This window comes from Artibeus jamaicensis, unplaced genomic scaffold, assembly GCF_021234435.1.
Source record: "Artibeus jamaicensis isolate MK-2021 breed Jamaican fruit bat unplaced genomic scaffold, CSHL_Jam_final scaffold_584, whole genome shotgun sequence".
In the NCBI taxonomy this organism is placed as follows: domain Eukaryota; kingdom Metazoa; phylum Chordata; class Mammalia; order Chiroptera; family Phyllostomidae; genus Artibeus; species Artibeus jamaicensis.
Window position 1 is genome coordinate 11,175,491 of NW_026522048.1, and position 18,545 is coordinate 11,194,035.

Consider the following 18,545-nt stretch of genomic DNA (forward strand, 5'->3'; position numbering starts at 1 on the left):
GGGGAGAAGTCCACAACAATGAATCCCAGTGAGTACAGAAAAAATATCGTTTAAAATCATTTTTAAATACAATGAGATAGTTACATAAGCTACTTTTTAGTCTTTAAAAACTTTAGAGCAGTTTTAGATTACAGAATTATTATGAAGATAGTTCAGAGTGCTCAAATAACCGTTACTAATGTCTTACATTAGAATGGTGCGTTTGTCACATTTGGTGAACTGATATTGATACATTATTATTTACTGAAGTCTGTACTTGACTCAGATTCCTCTGTTTTTCCCTACTGCCCTTTCTTTGGTCCAGGGTCCCAGGACACCACTGCACATTGAGTCCTCTTGTCTCTCTACGCTCCTCTTAGTTGAGACAGTGTCTACACTTGCCTCATTTTAGACGACCTTGACAGTTTTGAAGATTACTAATCACATATTTTTCACTTCTTACTGTGAACATTTTCAGATATGCACAAGAGTAGAGAAAATATCCCTTCCTTGCTGATATTATTTTATCTCTCCTTTTTTAAGGCTAGGATATTTTAAAGGTAAATTCCAAGCATCCTACCATTTAACCTGTAAATATTAGAGTATGTATCTCTAATAGATAAGGACTTAAAAATAACCACAGTATTATTATGCCTAACAAATTTAATTTTTTTATATCTGTTCAGTTCCTCCTGAGAGGCAGGAATGCAAGAGATTTATTAAGAGAACACCTGTGAAGGAAATGGGGCAGGCGCTGGGGACTCGGGGAGGCCTCAGCACAGATCTGCCTCAGTGTGAGGGAGAGAGGGAAGGGGGTTGAGCAGAAGTCTTCATTCACAGAACATTCCAAAGAAGGTTTTTAAATTTATTTATTTATTTATTCTTGAGAGAGAGGGGAAGGGAAGAAGAAAGAGTGGGAGAGAAACATCAGTGTGTGGTCCCACTGGGGACCTGGCCTGCAACCCAGGCATGTGCCCTGACTGGGAATTGAACCAGCGACCCTTTGCTTCACAGATCCATGCTCAATCCACTGAGCTACACCAGCCAGAGCTCAAAGAACGTTTTAGCAAGGCTGTCAGTCCTCAAGACAGAAGTGCTGTTTCTCAAGAGACCCACGTCTTGCAGGAATGTGCTTGCCTTTGTACCCCTGCTCTGCTCCTTTGTTAAGTAAACACCCTAGGAGACTGGGTAGGCTCATTTTCTTGGCCACCATAGCATGTAACACTTTGTATTCAAATTCCCCCTCTAATTTCCCCCAGATACCCTCCAAATGCCCTTTTAGTCTTAGTTTATTTAAATAAAGATCCAAATGCAAGTCACTCATTACATTTGGTTAATATATCTTAGTCTTTTTTTAAGCTATAAATGATACACACCTTTGTTTTTATGCCATTTTTTTCACATTGAAACTAGATTATTTGCTCTGTAGAATTTTCTACGTTTTGCATTTCACTGATTGTATCTTTAAGATTAACCTACCCCTCCCATCCATTTTCTGTAAATTGTTAAATAGGCATAGAGGCTTTATTGGATTCTCTATTACATAGGTGGTTTGTATTGGGTTGGCCAAAAGGTCCATTTAGTTTTTTCCATAAAAGACATGTTTTTCACTTTTACCAATAACTTGACTGATTTGCATACTTTGAGTATGCCAGCTATCTCCCAGATGGGGTAGGGTTGGTTGTTTTCAGTTAACGTCTGGATTTGGTCGCTGTCAACTTCGACGGGTCTGCCTGACTGTAGAGCATCATCCAGCGAGAAATCTCTACCACGAAACTTTGCAAAACACTTTTGACACATTCGATCAGTCACAGCCCCTTCTTCATACACCACACAAACCTTTTTTTGCATTTCAGGAGAGATTTTACCTTTCTTGAAATAATAAAGCATAATATGCCACAAATGTTGCTTATTTTCTTCCATCTTTGATATTAAAATGACTACACAAACAATCACCGATTGTGATGTTTTTTTTCAGTGCATGCTGATGTGACAGCCAGCACAGTACAATCTAACAAAATTGTTTCGAATGAAGTTAAAGACAGCTAAGAGCTACCAGAGCCATCCTACAGAAGGAAAAAAAAACAAACTTTTTGACTAACCCTGTACTTCCAGTTGAATTACATCAGAAGGTACATAATGTCTGGTTGTCTCGCTTTCAGTGATGCTCAGATCGATGAACAGATTTGGATGCTGTTAGCTTGACGACTCTGTTGTCAAGTTCCCTGTCAGCCATTTCTGTGCCGGTTTTAGGAAACATCGGTAATTATTGGCCAGATCCAATATGTCATCAGGTGTGGAAAGCGACGGGTTTCTAATTCCATCCTTCTAGTTGACATTAGTAATTGGAATTCTTCAAAGGGAAGCTTTCCTTCATCAGTTGCTTGGTTTCCCTAAGATACAAGAAAGAGGAGATCATATTGATCCTTTCCCTTTATTTACTAATTTTGCAGTAATGGACCAGAGCCCCAGCAACCTCCAGAGGTAAGTTGTGTTTGTGTGTTTAACTTGTTTTCATCTATTGCAGTCATTATTTTGCAAGTCATTAGTGTCAGAATTGTCCCAGGTTTGGCGAGTGGAAGACCCTTCCAGGTTGCCTCCTGTCTCCTTCCGGTTGTCGGTAGCTTGCTTGTTTTCTGCCATAAGGTGTTCGAGTCTTATCTTGTCCATTCCTTTTTCAGGACCTAGAATCAAGAGCTACCTTTCTTTGTAGAAAATGAAACCTTTGATAACCGTGTAAATTATCAGATGCTATAAAATCCAGAGGGCATTTATGATCTCTTCATAACTGTAAAATCTAACATTTTCCAATGACTGCCTTTACTGGAAAATTTTAAGATGACAGAAGTCTGCTTGTTTCTATGCCATTTCTCATTTATTTTCTCACTTTCTGTGCAAATGTTAGAGCATGCATGTATATCTTCATATTTTATTTCTGAAAATTTAAATCGATTTATGCCTGATGAGAAACTCAAGGGGTTGGTTATAAAAGTCAAGATTTTTTTTGAGTAGTTAAATCACTTTAAAGTGGTATTCGAATTAGAATGGAGCCACATAGTATGTAAAAATGCATAGCTCTTATTACATCAGAGCTCATGTAATAATTAAGCTAAATTCATAATAAAAGAGAGTTGCCCAAATTACAGTCTTTGCCCCACACATTAAAATTGGACCCAAACTCCACAGTTTCAGTTAAGACCAGACACACTTCCTTCCCTAGTCACATCTGAGTGAGAGGCGGGGTGGGGGTGGGGTGAGGGGGGCAGCCATTGTCAGGTTTTTACAGTGGACCACGATGCAGTCCTGGAGTCCTCACAGTCCTGGGTGGGAGGAGAAGGAGTGATGGATGAGAGCTTGAGGCACTTGTAGAGTTGCCCTGTGACTGAACCAAGAGTTCTTGCAGTGGTCAGAACGAACCCCGGTGCTGGCAAAGCCTTTCCTCTGCTCCTGCCAGTCGCTCCATCCAGACCAAGGAGCAGCTCTTCCCTTCCAGAATATGAAAACCAGTTTTAGTTTAGGGTTCTTACGTTTTGTATCTTATATTGGTTCATAAATATTTATTACATACTACGTTGTGCTAGGCTCTGTTCTAGGTACTAGGGACATAGCCGTGAACAAAGAAGATTTTGTACTACACCATTTTATTCTTGGTTGCTCAATAAAAGGGTGCTGACATAGGGTTGAGGACTGGTAGCTTCTCAGACTGTGCTTTGGACCGCTCCAAAAGATGAGAACTGAAATCCACTTATGTTCTGACACAGTGGCCTCAATATATGTCACAGCCTGTAGTTGATGTTATAAAACATCATGCTGATTTGTCTAATGTTTTGGAAAAGACATTTATTTTCCTAATCTTGAGAAAGTAGGAGTGATTGGGGATTTAGAACATAAATTTATATTTTATTAATGTATTATATTAATTTTTTGTCCTAAAATGTTTTTTGTTTTTTAAATATATTTTATTGATTATGCCATTACAGTTGTATTCCCCCCTTCATTCCCCTCCACCCTGCACACCCCCTCCCTCACCATTTCCCCCCTTTAGTTTATGACCATGTGTCTCAAGTTCTTTAAATTCTATATTTCCCCTTCTATTCTTGCCGTCCCCCTATCTATTTTCTACCTACCGTCTATGCTACTTATTTTCTGTACCATCTCCCCCCTTCTCCTCCTCCCACTCCCCTGTTGCTAACCCTCCATGTGATCTCCATTTCTATGGTTCTGCTCCTGATCTAGCTGTCCTCTTAGTTTGCTTTTGTTTTAGGTGTGCTTGTTAATAACTGTGAGTTTCCTGTCCTTTCACTGTTCATCTTTTTTATCTTCTTTTTCTTAGATAAGTCCCTTTAACATTTCATATAATAAGGGCTTGGTGATGATGAACTCCTTGAACTTGACGTTATCTGAGAAGCACTTTATCTGCCCTTCCATTCTAAATGAAAGCTTTGCTGGATAGAGCAATCTTGGTTGTAGGTCTTTGGATTTCATGACTTGGAATACTTCTTTCCAGCCCCTTCTTGCCTGCAAGGTCTCTTTTGAGAAATCAGCTGACAGTCTGATGGGACCTCCTTTGTAGGTGACTGTCCCCTTATCTCTTGCTGCTTCTAGGATTCTCTCCTTCATTTTAATCTTGGCTAATGTAATTATGATGTGCCTTAGTGTGTTCTTCCCTGGGTCCAACTTCTTTGGGACTCTCTGAGCTTCCTGGATTTCTTGGAAGTTTATTGCCTTTGCCAGATTGGGGAAGTTCTCTTTTATTATTTGTTCAAATAAGTTTTCCACTTGCTCTTTCTCTTCCCCTTCTGATACCCCTATCATTTGGATGTTGGAATGTTTAAAGATGTCCTGAAGGTTCCTAAGCCTCTCCTCATTTTTTTGAATTCTTGTTTCTTCATCCTTTTCTGTTTGGTTGTTTCTTCCTTCTGGTCCACTCCATTGATTTGAGTCCCATTTTTCTTCCCATCACTATTGGTTTCCTGTGCACTTTTCTTCATTTCACTTAGCGTAACCTTCATTTATTCATCTAATTTGTGACTAAAATCAACCAGTTCTGTGAGCATCCTGATCATCAGTGTTTTGAACTGTGCATCTGAAAGTTTGGCTTTCTTCATCGCTTAAGAGTTATGGGCTCTGGGGCTCTGAGTTGTTCTTGAGCCATTTTTGGTCTGTTCTCTCCCATTACGTATGAGGAGGGGAGGGGAGCCTTAGTTGTTTACCAGGGCGGGGCATCCCAGGTCGTTGGGTTGTGACGCTGTACATGGGGGCGGGGTAAAAAACGGGCAATAGTGGTCCCCTCTGCTGCTTTCCGCTGCTGGGGCCTGTGCCGTCTGTCTCACTGTTTGCTCCTTCACTGGTTTATCTGCGAGGGAATGTGCGACTGTGGTCAGCCTGCCGCCTTGCGCCGTCACTAGGTCGGCCTGTTGCCACCTCGCACCTGGGATTCGCCCTTGGCTGCCTGTGAGCCTGGGTCGGGGATCTTTCCTGCCCGAACCGCTCTGCTGCGGGCTCCACCCCTCTTACGGGTCTGGCTGGCTGAAGGGTTCGTTGTCGGACTTCAGTATAGTTCAATTTGCTATGTTTGGGTTGCATTTTTTGTTACTAAAACCTTGTTGTCTTTAAACTTGGTTGTGCGAGGAGGCACAATGTTTCCACGTAAGCCTCCATCTTGGCGGAAATCCCCAAAATATGTTCATAATGGCCAGTGCTACCAAGTCCTCAGTGGGGGGTCTGGTCCCCCACATTTTCTAGGACATTCTGATCACCTGAAGCATATTGGTGAGTATCCACAGTTTCTGTGCTTATTAATGTTACAGCAGATTTCCAAATATCTGTGTTTCTGTTGCTCATAAAATTTTCAGGCACCCATGGTTCAATTAAACTTTCTCCCTGTGTTTTTCTTTCCTTCTGAGTCTGCAGTTGAGGTGGAACTAAGCACAGTTTGCTTTACAAGCTTTTGGTGTCCAGTTACTTGAGCAACATTCCTCCTGTGGTGAAATTATCCATTTAACTTTTTTTTTTTTGGTAATTGAGTGGTCAGGATACTTTATTCTTCTATGATTCTTGCCTAAAGATGTGTTTTGTTTGGGAAGGACATATATAGAGAGGAATTAGAGCCAGTTCTGAGGATTTACCCCTTAGAAACTTAGGGTAGCATTCGTCTTTTATACTTTGTTTTAAAAAAAACTCTTAACATACAAAATATGAAGTAATAATTATCTGCAAACTCCTACCAAGATTAAATACGTTATTTTACTACCTTCAGTTCAGATAACTTGTACAATAAAATGAAACACATTATAAATACAGGAACAAACAGCCTCTGAAAGATAAATTGGTAAGAGCTATTTCTCCCCAGGGTGCTTGAGAAGTTTCTCGTAGTTGGTCTCAAATGGGTTTAGAACATCTTCCCGACTGACTTTTAAAAAGTTGACTATCTCTGTGTAGATTGGGAAATGAGACTAAGAGCAGTGTTTTATTTACGCCGAGGTCTTATGGTGATATAAGACGGAGTCAGATAACCTTGCCCAGTACCTGAAAATTGGGGTGCCTGACCTCCAGTAAGATTGATCTTCAACGGGTCTGATTAGAGAGAAAGTTCGAGATTACCAAAAAAAAAACGTAAAAATTATGAGATAAAGGAAGGCATAAAATTATTTTTTGAATGGAGAGGACACATGAACTTTTATTCTTGCCTCTTTGGAACATGATTTCAATTCAGTGTCAGAGTTGGTGGCAGGGTTTCTTCGCGGGTTTGTGTAATAGTCCCTGCGGTCCCGTGTCAGCATCACCTGCAGTCCGTAGGCATGCTGAGATGAACCAAGCTGTCTCTGTTCCCAAAAAGCTTACATACGGTTAAAGAATAGACAGAATGTGCGCAAAGAGGAGGGAGAGATTAATTTCTTAAAGGGCAGAAGGAGACTTTTTAGGACTTAGCCTCTTGGGCAAGCTTTGAAGGGACCGGAGGGAGAGGGTTGGTATCAGTCGCAGTCAGGAGTATTTAGAAAAACACACTCACCATCTGATAAACGGTGGTATTACACCTGAGGGCTGCAGGGCTCTTTCTACACAGCACAGCCCAGCGAGCTGCTGGCGTCCACGTTAGGCCCAATTGAGCACTAATTTCCAAGTCAGATCCACTTGAATTCAATCTTTGTTGTACCACTCACTCTAAGCTGTGTGACCTTGGACAGGTTGCTTTATAATTTCCTCTTCTGCAACAAAGACAAAATACTGCTTAACTTGGTTTTGGGGAGAATGATACACAAAAAATGTGGCACAGTGCTGGTTTACAGCTAGGATGGGAGAAAAGTTAAAAAGATGCTCCTTTTAGCCCTGGCTGGTGTGGCTCAGTGGATTGAATGCAGGCCTGCAAACCAAAATGTCACCGGTTCCATTCCCAGTCAGGGCACATACCAGGGTTGTGGGCCAGGTCCCCAGTTGGACGTGTGCAGGAGGCAGCTGATCGTTGTATCTTATGTTGCTATTTCTGTCTCTTTTCTCCTTCCCTTCCTCCTCTCTAAAAGTAAAGCAATAAAATCTTCTTAAAAAAAAAAAAAAGACGCACCTTTTGTAGTATGGTCTGTACCAGTGAAGTTGAGATTATAATGGTTGTCTTTCTTCCCTGAAGTCCCCCACCCTCCAAAAGAGGTTATCAGGGAGCCGTATGTGAGTAGTGACACTGCCACCCCCTCTTACAGCCCTGCTCTTCCAGGGAGGCCGTCTGTCCTTAGAAGTCCAGCTGAAGCGAGTCAGAACTCTGTCCGAAAACAGAACGCACTTACGTGTTGATGACAAATGTCAGGTGGTCTCTTTAGGCCCTGGTAGATCGTGGCTGCCCAAGGAACATTGAACAAAGTTTGGGGTAAAGGAAAACATCAAAGAAAGAGTTTGAGTTAAGTTTACTTGAGAAGCTCAAAATAAACTTCCCAGCTAGGTCTCCCTTTCAAATCCGCAGGCTCCACCTGGGCCTGTTTTCTTGCTGAGAAATGTCTGTGCCCAGACGCCTGAACAAATATATTCCATGGCAGTATCATTGACCAAGGTGATAGGGGAACTAAACAAACAGGGTGAATCAGCTTGAATTCATGAAGGCTGGCAACAAATCAAGTTCTTTCTCTGCTTCTCCGTTTGTTTTTTCACTGTACCTGATTACTAGTGACCCGTGAGTCCTGATAGCCGAGAACAGGAAGCATATCAAAGCAAGAGGTGGTTTGTCTACTGACCTGCTCCTGTGTAACAAGAAGCGGTTTTGATTTGGATACTGAAGGCAGCAAGACAGAGGATGGCGATTATTGGTGTTGGTCCTGGGGGCAGTGGTACTTGAAGGGGCTAAAACAAAACATTTTTCCTCCCAAACTGCACAAGTTTGAAAGTCGTGTTTATCTTAGGACCTAGGAGAAACAGCTTAACTGGAACATGGACATGTTTATTTGTTAATTTTATGTATTAATTGACGTTATACAATCTAACTCCTTCTATTGTATGTTCTTCTCAGATATTGTAGTGGATCATATACTTGTCCATTCTTGACCTTACATGTCAGCTTAAACATGGGTGATTTACTTGTCATTATATAAAATATAAGAAAATTTCATCTTTATTTTAAATACATTCAGAAATAGTAGCAACTTTTTTTCTCCCATCAGTGAGACTGATGAGAAAAATTAAAGCAGGTAATGGATTCTTCAACTAACAATATTGGGGACTTCAATTTAAATTGCTGGGGGTTGCCAAAAGTAGTATGGATTTAAAGAGCTGGATTTTCTGAAGATGTAAAAGATGGCAAACTGAGCTGCTAAACAGAGAAAGATTTAAAAAGTACCCTTTAAAATATATTCCCCATTTAAAAATGTTTAGTACACAAAGAAAAGAGCTATTCTTAAAATAGTGAAGTGCTAGCTCTAGAAATGGAACTAGGGCATCCCTTTTTCTAGGTTTCCACCCTTGATGGTGGCGGCCGCTTCAGGGCCACGTTGGTGGGGGACGCGTTTCCAGAGCTGACAGGTGATGATGCAGAACCATTGGCATTTGGTGTCTGTGTGCATTTCCTGTGGAAAGCCTTTAGGAGATTTTTAAATACGTGTTGAATGTGAGAATGACTGGATGAGTGAATGAGAGACATTGGTTGCTACTTTGGCCGAACCCCAACCCTCATTTATTATAAGCTTTGTTACCTTCAGCAAGCTACTGTACCTGTGGCTCTGTTTCCTTGTCTGTAAAGTGGATTTAGTAGCACCTACCACATAAAGTACTTAATACGTATTTGTTGAGTATCTGAATTAATCACCGGTTCCAGTTCAGATATACTGAGTCCAATTTTCTGGGGTCTTGGATTGCCTTTCTGCAAAATTTGCTGGTGAATCTTAACACACCCAAAATTGAAAACCACTCATTCATACTGTCAAGGAACATGTACATAAAGGACACATGGACAAGGGCAGGGGGCCTGAGGATTGGCTGTGGGGGGTGGTCAGCAGGGCAGGGGAGAGCAATGGGGGAGACAACTATGAACAACATTAAAGACAGTTTTTAAAATAAACTTATTTATTGGGCAAGATGTTATGGTAGATGCCCAAGACAGTAATAAAATAAATCAGATTGTGTCTGTCTTGGATAAGTTTACATATCTTTAAAGGATAGATATAATGTGAACAAGCACAGAGGAAGGAGAGATTAATTCCCTTAAAGGCCTGGTGAAACTCTGTAAGGATCAGCATTTGTAAGGATTAAGATTTTTTAAATGCCTAGATCAGTGTGAGTCACGTGGTGGATGTTGGTATTGTTATTTCCACATGCTCTGCCCACTCCAGACATTGCTCCCTAATCTGTAAGGACTGTGTCCACATTTTTCATGGATTTCTCCAGTCAATTTATGCATTTCTTTGGGTGACTGGATTACCTTTTTTGAATTTTGTGATTTTTACTGTTTTGTTCTGGTGACAGAGTTCCAACAGATGTGGTTTTTTTCTTCTTTTTTTGTAAATCATTTTTTTATTTTCTCATTTCCATTTTATGATTCTTATGAAAATATCTTCATGAAAATAAAATTTTATTGCAAACTTGCACTGTACCCTGTTGTATATCCTGAGGCTCATTACATGATTTAGAAAATTCACTTTCCAAACCACAGAAAAGAAATCCATTTAGTGAACGCTCAGGTCTTTCTGGTTTGTGGATTATTCAGATTCTTTGCACTTACTGTTTTCTTTTATCTGTTTCTTTCCTTGTTAGGCTTGAATAGAGAAAGAGAAAGAAACAAATCTGGTAAAGAGATTTAGCATGGGAACTGAAAGAAGCTGATGGCTAATGTAAGTCTCAGCGGAGAGAATAATCTGTTAACCTTAGAGTGGGTGTTGAGTGCTCTCTGGTTAGCAGAGGTGAACCTGAGGGTTCCAGTGTGGTGAGGCTGTCGATCAGATATTCTGACCTTTGGTGCTGCCGCTCACGGTCTGTGTGCTTGTACACACCAGTCCGTCTACTCATGTGATAGGGAAAATGCCTACATAATTTTATATCCATTGCCCAAAGGGATGTCAGTGAAGGAATTTCAAGAATTCACTGAATGTGAACACAATATTCTAGAAACTAAATCAGAAACCTCAAAAATGTGTACCTTGTCTCTTAAGAGGCTGCATGAAGTGAAAATGCAAATGGTTTTGTTTTCTCTTTTCAGAATTTGTGTATCAGTAGCATTAAGTACTATACAAGATATTATAGAATTAATGATTTTCTAGTGATTGTAAAATTTAAGACCATTTTAATACCCATTTAACTGTGTAAAATTGTGCCACAGAATCTGAGGGACTTGTCCAAGCTTCACTAACTAACTAAATAATGCTAAAATGAGGACTAAAAAAGTTGTTCTGATTTTTCTGTTCACCAAAATAGCATACTATAAAAAGCAAACATTTTTGTTAAAATAAGGGTGCACGTTATACATGGGTTATACCTGGAATAACTTGTATCTGTATTTGTGTTGTAATTTGCTACATAAAATTTCTCTTAGCATATGTTCAAAAACAAATACTAAAATTCCTTTGTAATACAAAAAAAAAACAAGTATCTAAATATGAATAAAAATTGAGTTAATAAATTAAAAGATTTTTTTTCCTGAAAGCTTGGGCCAAAAATATGGGTGCACATTATACATGACAAAATACGGTAGTCAAGCTTATGCTCACACATTTCACAATGTACAGAAAAAATGCTGGAGGCGAAGGGTAGACAGGGTGCCCTGCAGACGGGGGACCAGAAGAGCAAATACTGTCCTGAAGTTCTCTCTTGTACCGTGAGGGTCGGGGCCTGCAGGACTGACTGAGTAGCAGCCGCTCAGTAAGTTCTTGCTGAATGAATGCGTAAATGGTGGGTAAACGCGAGCTCGTCCCCCTCTTTGCTGGCTGCTCTTGCAGTGGGAGGACTGGGTCTTTTATCATTTGAATTCCACAAGAAACATCTTAACCAAGTTGTGTCTTTGGGCCAATCTGTTTCCAAGCTTGTTTGTGTTTTTCACATTCTTTTTTTGACCTGCAGTGTTATTCTGTGACCTCTTTCATGAATTCCAGTAGGTCGTTCCATTGGGTCTCAAGGAAGTCAGTAAATTAAACTTGATTTGGAATGGAATACATAGGGTGGGTGGCTTGGATTGGAATCAAATTAGGTCTGGTTAGTCTTATTTGGGCTTAATCTATGTGGGAAAGAATAGAAATAGAGGAAAAACAAATAAGCAAAAAAAATAGGGGAAACTGTTCTTTTAAAACGATAAGCGTTTTCTGTAAAAAAAATAGTTCTAAGGGCCAAACCCTAAATTATTTTTATAGAAGTTTGGGGACAAAAACAGCAAAGGGAAGATGAACTTCAGCAGTCGTCATAGTTGCTGTTTACTTTTCTAGCTTTCCCAAGGCAGAACCTCTCGGCTTTTAAGATGTGGGTGCTCCACAGCCAAGCTTGTTACTTCCCAGAGATCAGGCTTCTTAGTGTCCAGGGTCCCGGAAATGGATAAACCCCATCTTTGGGAAATCTCAGCAAGTAGGGAGGCGAAACAAGTTTCTGACACCAAGTTTTAGTCATCTAGACCCAGTCCTGAGTTTCTTAGGAAGAGGAAGTGTTGAGAAATGCAGTAAGTTCACGCATTGGTAATTTCTTAAAGTTGATCTCCCCCGCCCCCCGAATTATTTCCAATTTGCAGTGTATTGGACCACTGAAGACTTAACTCCAGTGCTCAGAGTTCAGGAAACCCCTCTTTGAATTGGCTGAGAGCATTGGAATAAAATGGGCAATTTCTTGAAAGCTGCCTGGGAAGGGGAAAGCCACAAAGGATCCAGTGAAGCCGTGGGTGTGGGAGCCCTTCCATTCGGAGTTTTCACTGGGGTCTGGGGAGTTGTGAACGGGGTTGTTCCTTGAAGAGAATTTTATTTGATTGCCAGTAAGTTCTTCTTACAGAGCAGAGAACAAACCGAGACTGAACCATTTAGGAGTTTCTGGAATGTAATACTATTAGAGTTTCTGGAATGGAGTACTATTAAACAGTATAGCCATTTAAAGATTATTTATTTGTTTATTTACTTATTTATCTTTAGATGGGAAAAGAGGGAGAAAAAGAGGGATAGAAACATCAATGTGTGGATACTTCTCAGGTGCCCCCTCCTGAAGATATGGCCTGCAACCCAGGCATGTGTCCTGACTGGGAATGGAACCAGCGACCCTTTGGTTCCCAGGCCCACGCTCAATCCACTGAGCCACACCAGCCAGGGCAGTATTTTGTCACAGTTGTAGAGGCTGGAAACGCAAGATCAAAGTGTTGGCAGGTTTGGTTTCATTTTGAGGCCTCTCTGCTCGGCTTGCTGATGGCTACCTTTTCACTGCCCAAGTTTCCCTTCTTTTTTTAATTTTTTTAAATTTTATATATTTTTTTCATAGCCTTCTTTTAAAATTTAAAGTTTATTGTATTTTTTTTCATTACAGGGCAAAATAAGTTTTTCATTTAAAAAAAGGGGGAAGAGTCATCATTATTTCTGATTTCTCATATTTGATCTGTGGATACAAGGTATGAATTAAGGTTCTGAAACATGGGAGAGAACATGGCATTTTTCCAGCACTTGCTTCAAGTCCCTAAGTCCCCGTCTTCCCCCTGGTCTCCCCTGACGTTAGTGAAGGCTTCACTCGCCTGCACAGAGGGCCATAGTAACAGTTTTTCGTCTCTCTAAAGCAGATGACTGGGCCAATAATTTTACACAGTTCTTTTTAGCATTCAGATGAATGATTCCAAAGCAGCAAATGAGTTTGGGCTTTGGGTAATTTTCCAGGGGCAAATTTAGTTAGTTGTAATCTTCTAAAAATATAAATGACTTTTGCCTGTTTAACAATACTTAAGTATTTAAAAATTATTTGTCATGTAATATTGTCCACATATAACATTAAACATGTATACAAGTTTACATACAAATACTACATGGCATATACTATAGGTATAGGTTTGAAAAATAAGAAAATGAAGATCCAAGTACACACAGGGCAACTCGAGGAATAATCTGTATTTTTTTTCTGGAGTTCCGAAGGTCTTAGAGTGAATGCTATTTGAACAGAAAGGATGTCCTCATTTTATTCTGTTTTAGGGGGAAACAGTGGTTACCTTTGCATTTACTCAATTCTGAGTCTTCGATAACTGGCTGTTTTGTTTTGGTTTTTGTTTTGGAAATAGCATTTTTAAAATGTAAATTCACTGCCTCAGGCACTATTGATAAGGTTTCACCTAAACTAATTGTTGATAAAGGGAAAATGTCTGGATGAAATAAGCCATGTTCCAATAAATGATATTTTTAAAGGGTGTGTAAAACTGTGGATGCATGCAGGTCTCTTAAATCTTTTGAAACAAGAAGATGTGTGTATAAATAATGTACATTTGGGGAGGAGAAAAATGCCTTAATAGTGCTCTCAACTTGTTAAGATTTAAAAGGGAGGAAACAGAGTTGCAATCCTGTATAATCACAACTGGTAATCATAGAAGGAAGAAGATTAAACATTTCCCCTATCCGTGGGGAATATTTTCTTCATTAAGCGCACTGTGCTCATCATGGGAAAGTGTCCTTTGTTCTCACACAGACTAGGTTGTCCCTGCCGTTCCCGGCTCGTTTGTTTCATGTCCAGTGTGCTTCTGCCCCCTTGTGCTTCCCGAACCCACTGCAGTGAGCAAGGAGGCGCAGAGTCCTCAGGAAGGTTCGTTGCCTTCGAAGAGACATTTTCATAATTGTAAGAGGAGGGTGAGAAGGAGATGTACGTCAGATACATGGAACATGTATCGGCGGGGAGATAGAAATCTTCCCGAAGATTTGGGGGATAGCACATTTACTAGATGACATCAATATTAAAATTACATTTTATCATTAGGACTTGCAACCTGGTGAAAGGGGAGAGAAAGACCTTGGTTTTAGTTCGGATAACAATTAGCTCCTGAAGTAAGGCTTTAAAACATTTTGATGCTTTCCTCTCCTTGCCTGTTTTCTTTAAATATGCTCCTTTCTGCTTTAAAAACCTCTCCCAGACACTGGTGCCCAGAAAGCTGTAGGTGGCTTGTTAAATGTGTTTCTTTACATTAGATGAAGTTGCCTGCTGTGTCTTCCTGAACTGCTTTTCTCTTTCCACATTGTCATTCCAGACAGCATTCCATTGGTTCAGGGCCTGCAGCCTTTTCCCTGGTCCGCTCGCTGCCCTGGAGCTGTGAGGTCTCCCAAGGAGAGCCTGTACCTGGAACTCCGGCCTTTCTGCCTGAGCAGGAGAGGCAGGCTTGATTTGACGACTTGTCTGAGCAGCCCCTGCATCTTTCTTTTTAGGAATTACTTTAAATACATTTGACTTTCGGGAGCCATATTCCAGGACGAAGGTGGAGCATCTTGCCCAGGTTGCTGAAGTGTCGACAGTGCGAGGTGTGAGGTGTGCTTACTTACGCTGGGTGCTGTGCTGGCGGTGAGGGACTGTGACGTGGCTTTTAACCAGAGACTCACAGCCTCCGAGGGCTTGGAGGGACAGAGGTCGGGTTTATTGAGCACCCGCTACAGGCCAGAGTCCAGCAGGGTTGGCAGAGCATTACGAGGAGCGAGGAAGCCCTCCCTTCTCTAGTGCCTAATCCTCCCTATTCGGACAGTTCTGAGTTGGTTTGTGCAGTTTTTTTTTTAACTGTAAATTTTGAGATGGGGAAAGGGAGAAGGGGAGGTAGAAAAAGAGGGAGAGAAACACTGATGTGGAGAGAAACATCAGTCGATTGCCTTTTGTACACCGAACCTGCAACCCAGGCACGTGCCCTGACCAGGAATTGAGCTGGCGACATTTTGGTTTACCAGACAACACTCAACCAGCTGAGCCGCACTGGGTGACCAGGGTGTATGAGTGCAGTTCTTGATCCACCTCCAGTCCACCTTCACACGGCGTTTGGAACAACCTTTCTGAAGAACAAATCAGATCTTGTTGTTCCTGGGTGTTAACTCTTTCAAGGGCTTCCTGTTATAATTGGGTAAAGTCCAAATTCTTCAGCACGGAGTGTTCGCCCCTTACTGCCCCAGCCTCGGGTGCGGTCCCTGCCCCACGGTGCTTCGCTCAGCAGGACGCTGCACTGGTCCCCCAGCTGTAGCGGGCGATCTCCCCCAGCACGGGCGCGTTCTGCCGTCTCAGTGCTGCTCGTCCCTCCTCTGTTCCTTCCACTCGTGTCTTGTGGTTTATGGTCTCTGCTTAAAAGTCACTTCGTTCAGAAAGCCTTTCTGAACCTGTTCTCCATCCAGCTCCGCTCCAACTGTGTCAGATAGCCCTCAGTTCTAAAGTGGCACTTGTCCCACTACATCGTAATTCTTCATTTTATTGAGATACAATTCACACACCAGAAAATCCACCCCTTTAAAGTGTACAGCTCAGTAGTTTTTAGTATATTCACAAGGCTAGGCAGCCGTTATCACTACATAACTTCAGAATATTTTCATCACCCCCACTCCCAGAAAAAAAAACCCACACCCATTGATAGCCCATGCCTTTCTTCCCTCATCTATGGACAACGGCTAATTTAATTTCTGCCTCTATGGATTTGCCTATTCTCCGCATTTCACGTAAATGGAATCATGCAAATACCATATGATTGCACTCATGTGAAATCTAATGAACAAACTGAACTAACATGGAAAATGGGGACAGACACACGGATGGAGAGCAGGATGACAGCTGAGGGGTGGGGGACGTTTAAGGGGTGGAGGGATCGAGGAAAAAGGACTCAGACATGGACAACAGTGTGGAGATTGCTGGGGGGAGGCGGGTGTAAGGGCACTAAATGTTAATGAAAAAAATAACAGTAAAGATTAAATAAAATAAACGGAATCACACACTATGCTTTTGTGTTTGGCTTCTTTACGTATGATGTTTTCAGGGTTTATCCATGTTGTAACATGTCAGCACCCTGATTCTTTCTGTGGTCACCTTTTGTTCACCTGGGCATCCATTGATGGACATGTGAGTTATTCGTTCTTTTTTGGCCACCATGAGTAATGCTTCTATGAACATTTGTGTACAAGCTTTAGTATAATTATGTCTTTCAATTCTCTTGGATGTGGACCCACAGGTGGAGTTGCCGGGTCATATGGTAACTGTTTTCCATAGCAGCCGGACCACCCATTCCCACCAGCGGTGCTCAGTACTCGAGGGTCTGATTTCCCCAAGTCCTGCCATCCCTCCTTACTTCCCGGAATCGTTTGCCTGATAGCCATCAAGCGGGTGTGAGGTCTTAATCCTCTTATAACTGGCTTGTTTCCCTCCTGGCACTCACTAACCTCAGTGAAGACAAAGGCTTTCCTAGGCCTTGTTGATTACTGTACTCTAGGGCCAGGTACATGGAGTAGGGGCTTTAGTATCTGTAAACTGGGTGAGAAGACCTCGCTATCTGCTTGGCCTCTGTTAATCCAGGAAACCTCCGCAGTGGGACCAGGCATTCTGGCTGCCGGTGCACACCGTTCACCAGAGCGCCCTGGGATTTTAATAACCACTCTAAGTGGACGGCTCCCAGGGTTTAACAGTCTCACCTGAGAAGTCCCCTGTGTGGAGAATGGCATGAGCTCTCATTAAACCAGCTCAGAATGGGGAAGACCGCACTCGGCTCTGCTGACATTCTAATCTGTGATTCCGGGAGCCTTTCTATTCCAAACACATTTTTTCAGGGCATGTGAACATCGCCTAATGAGCAAGCCATCCGTTCAGGGTGAAAGTGGAGATGGAAAAAAAGCAAACAAAAGTTCCTTTACTGGAAACAGACGGTTCACATAGATTATACATTCAGAATAATACGGATACAGCCAAGTCGGCATGTTCTGAAACCACTCTGTTTAGCTAAGTTACAGCTGGGATCTATCTCGTCTATTTAATACTATCTTCTCCTAGCTGTCTGTTTTTATCTTCCCCAGTGTGCCAAAAGCTTGCATTTGTGAAGGGGAGCTGGGAGCAAAGAGGTGCTTGTTCCCTGACTACCTGGGGGCACAGCCCTATAGAAAAGGTACCTGAGGAAGAAGAGGCCTGGATGTCTCCTTGGTGCTGGGGCCCCTGAGGGGGTGGAGGGCCACCTGCGCCACCTGCAAAGCTCTGGAGTCCATCTCCACCCTTTGTCAACATTCCACCCAGTCTGGTTTTGCTCAGTCAGGAGTATAAATTTTCCGTCTTTGTTTTTGTGTCTTTTTTTTTTTCTCTCTCTCCACCTGCTGTGAAACAGTGTCGGGCCAGCCCTGGGAGTCTTGTGTTGAAACGAAATAGGGATTTGCTGAGTTATAATCACGTGACTACTTGCAGTAAACTCTTCCCTCCGGGCTACTTTTCCCCTCAAAACCGTAGTTTGTACTCCCAATCCTTTGTGGGGAGATGATAGGGAAGAGAAGACAGAGACCTTTGGGAAAGTCTTAGGTAAATAGTATTGACCTTGTGTGACGTGTGTTATTACATAGCAGTGAAAATACAAAAGATAGGAAAAAAGTAACAGTGATCTTTGTCCAAATATGGCCCCCTTGAACTCTGGGTGGTGTTTCAGCACTGTAGGAAAATCCCAGGAATCTCTGGCAGCAGATGTTTCCCTCCCCTCCTCCGCCTCTGCTGATAAACTGGGGGCGAGGCCGGGTCAGCAGGTGTTCCTGGTTTGAAGAAGCACAGCACCGGTGTTTCTGGGGCCACGACATCCAGCCCATGTTCTCTCCTTCACCTGATTTCTCTAATGCTCCCTGATTTCTGGTTTCACCCACGTCTTTAGTCAGTGGTGAGTTTGCATGGCTTCTTAAAATATTCATCTCAGAGAAATCACATAGTGGCCTGCCCCTGTGCCAGGGTGCAAGGTCAAAGCCTAGGAGCCCTGGTTAGACTCAGGAAGGGGAATTCTGCGCCCAAAAGCCTGGCTTCTGGTAATTGCATTCTTTGGCACACTCATGAGGACCAAAAATTTTCTGGGCCCCAGTTTACACTCTTGCCGCCTCTAGCAGAGAGAAATGTGGGCCTGGGCCGCCATGTTCGCAAACGTGATTGGCCGATAGCTTTCAACCGGCTGGGCCACTCTGCTTTTGAGCAAG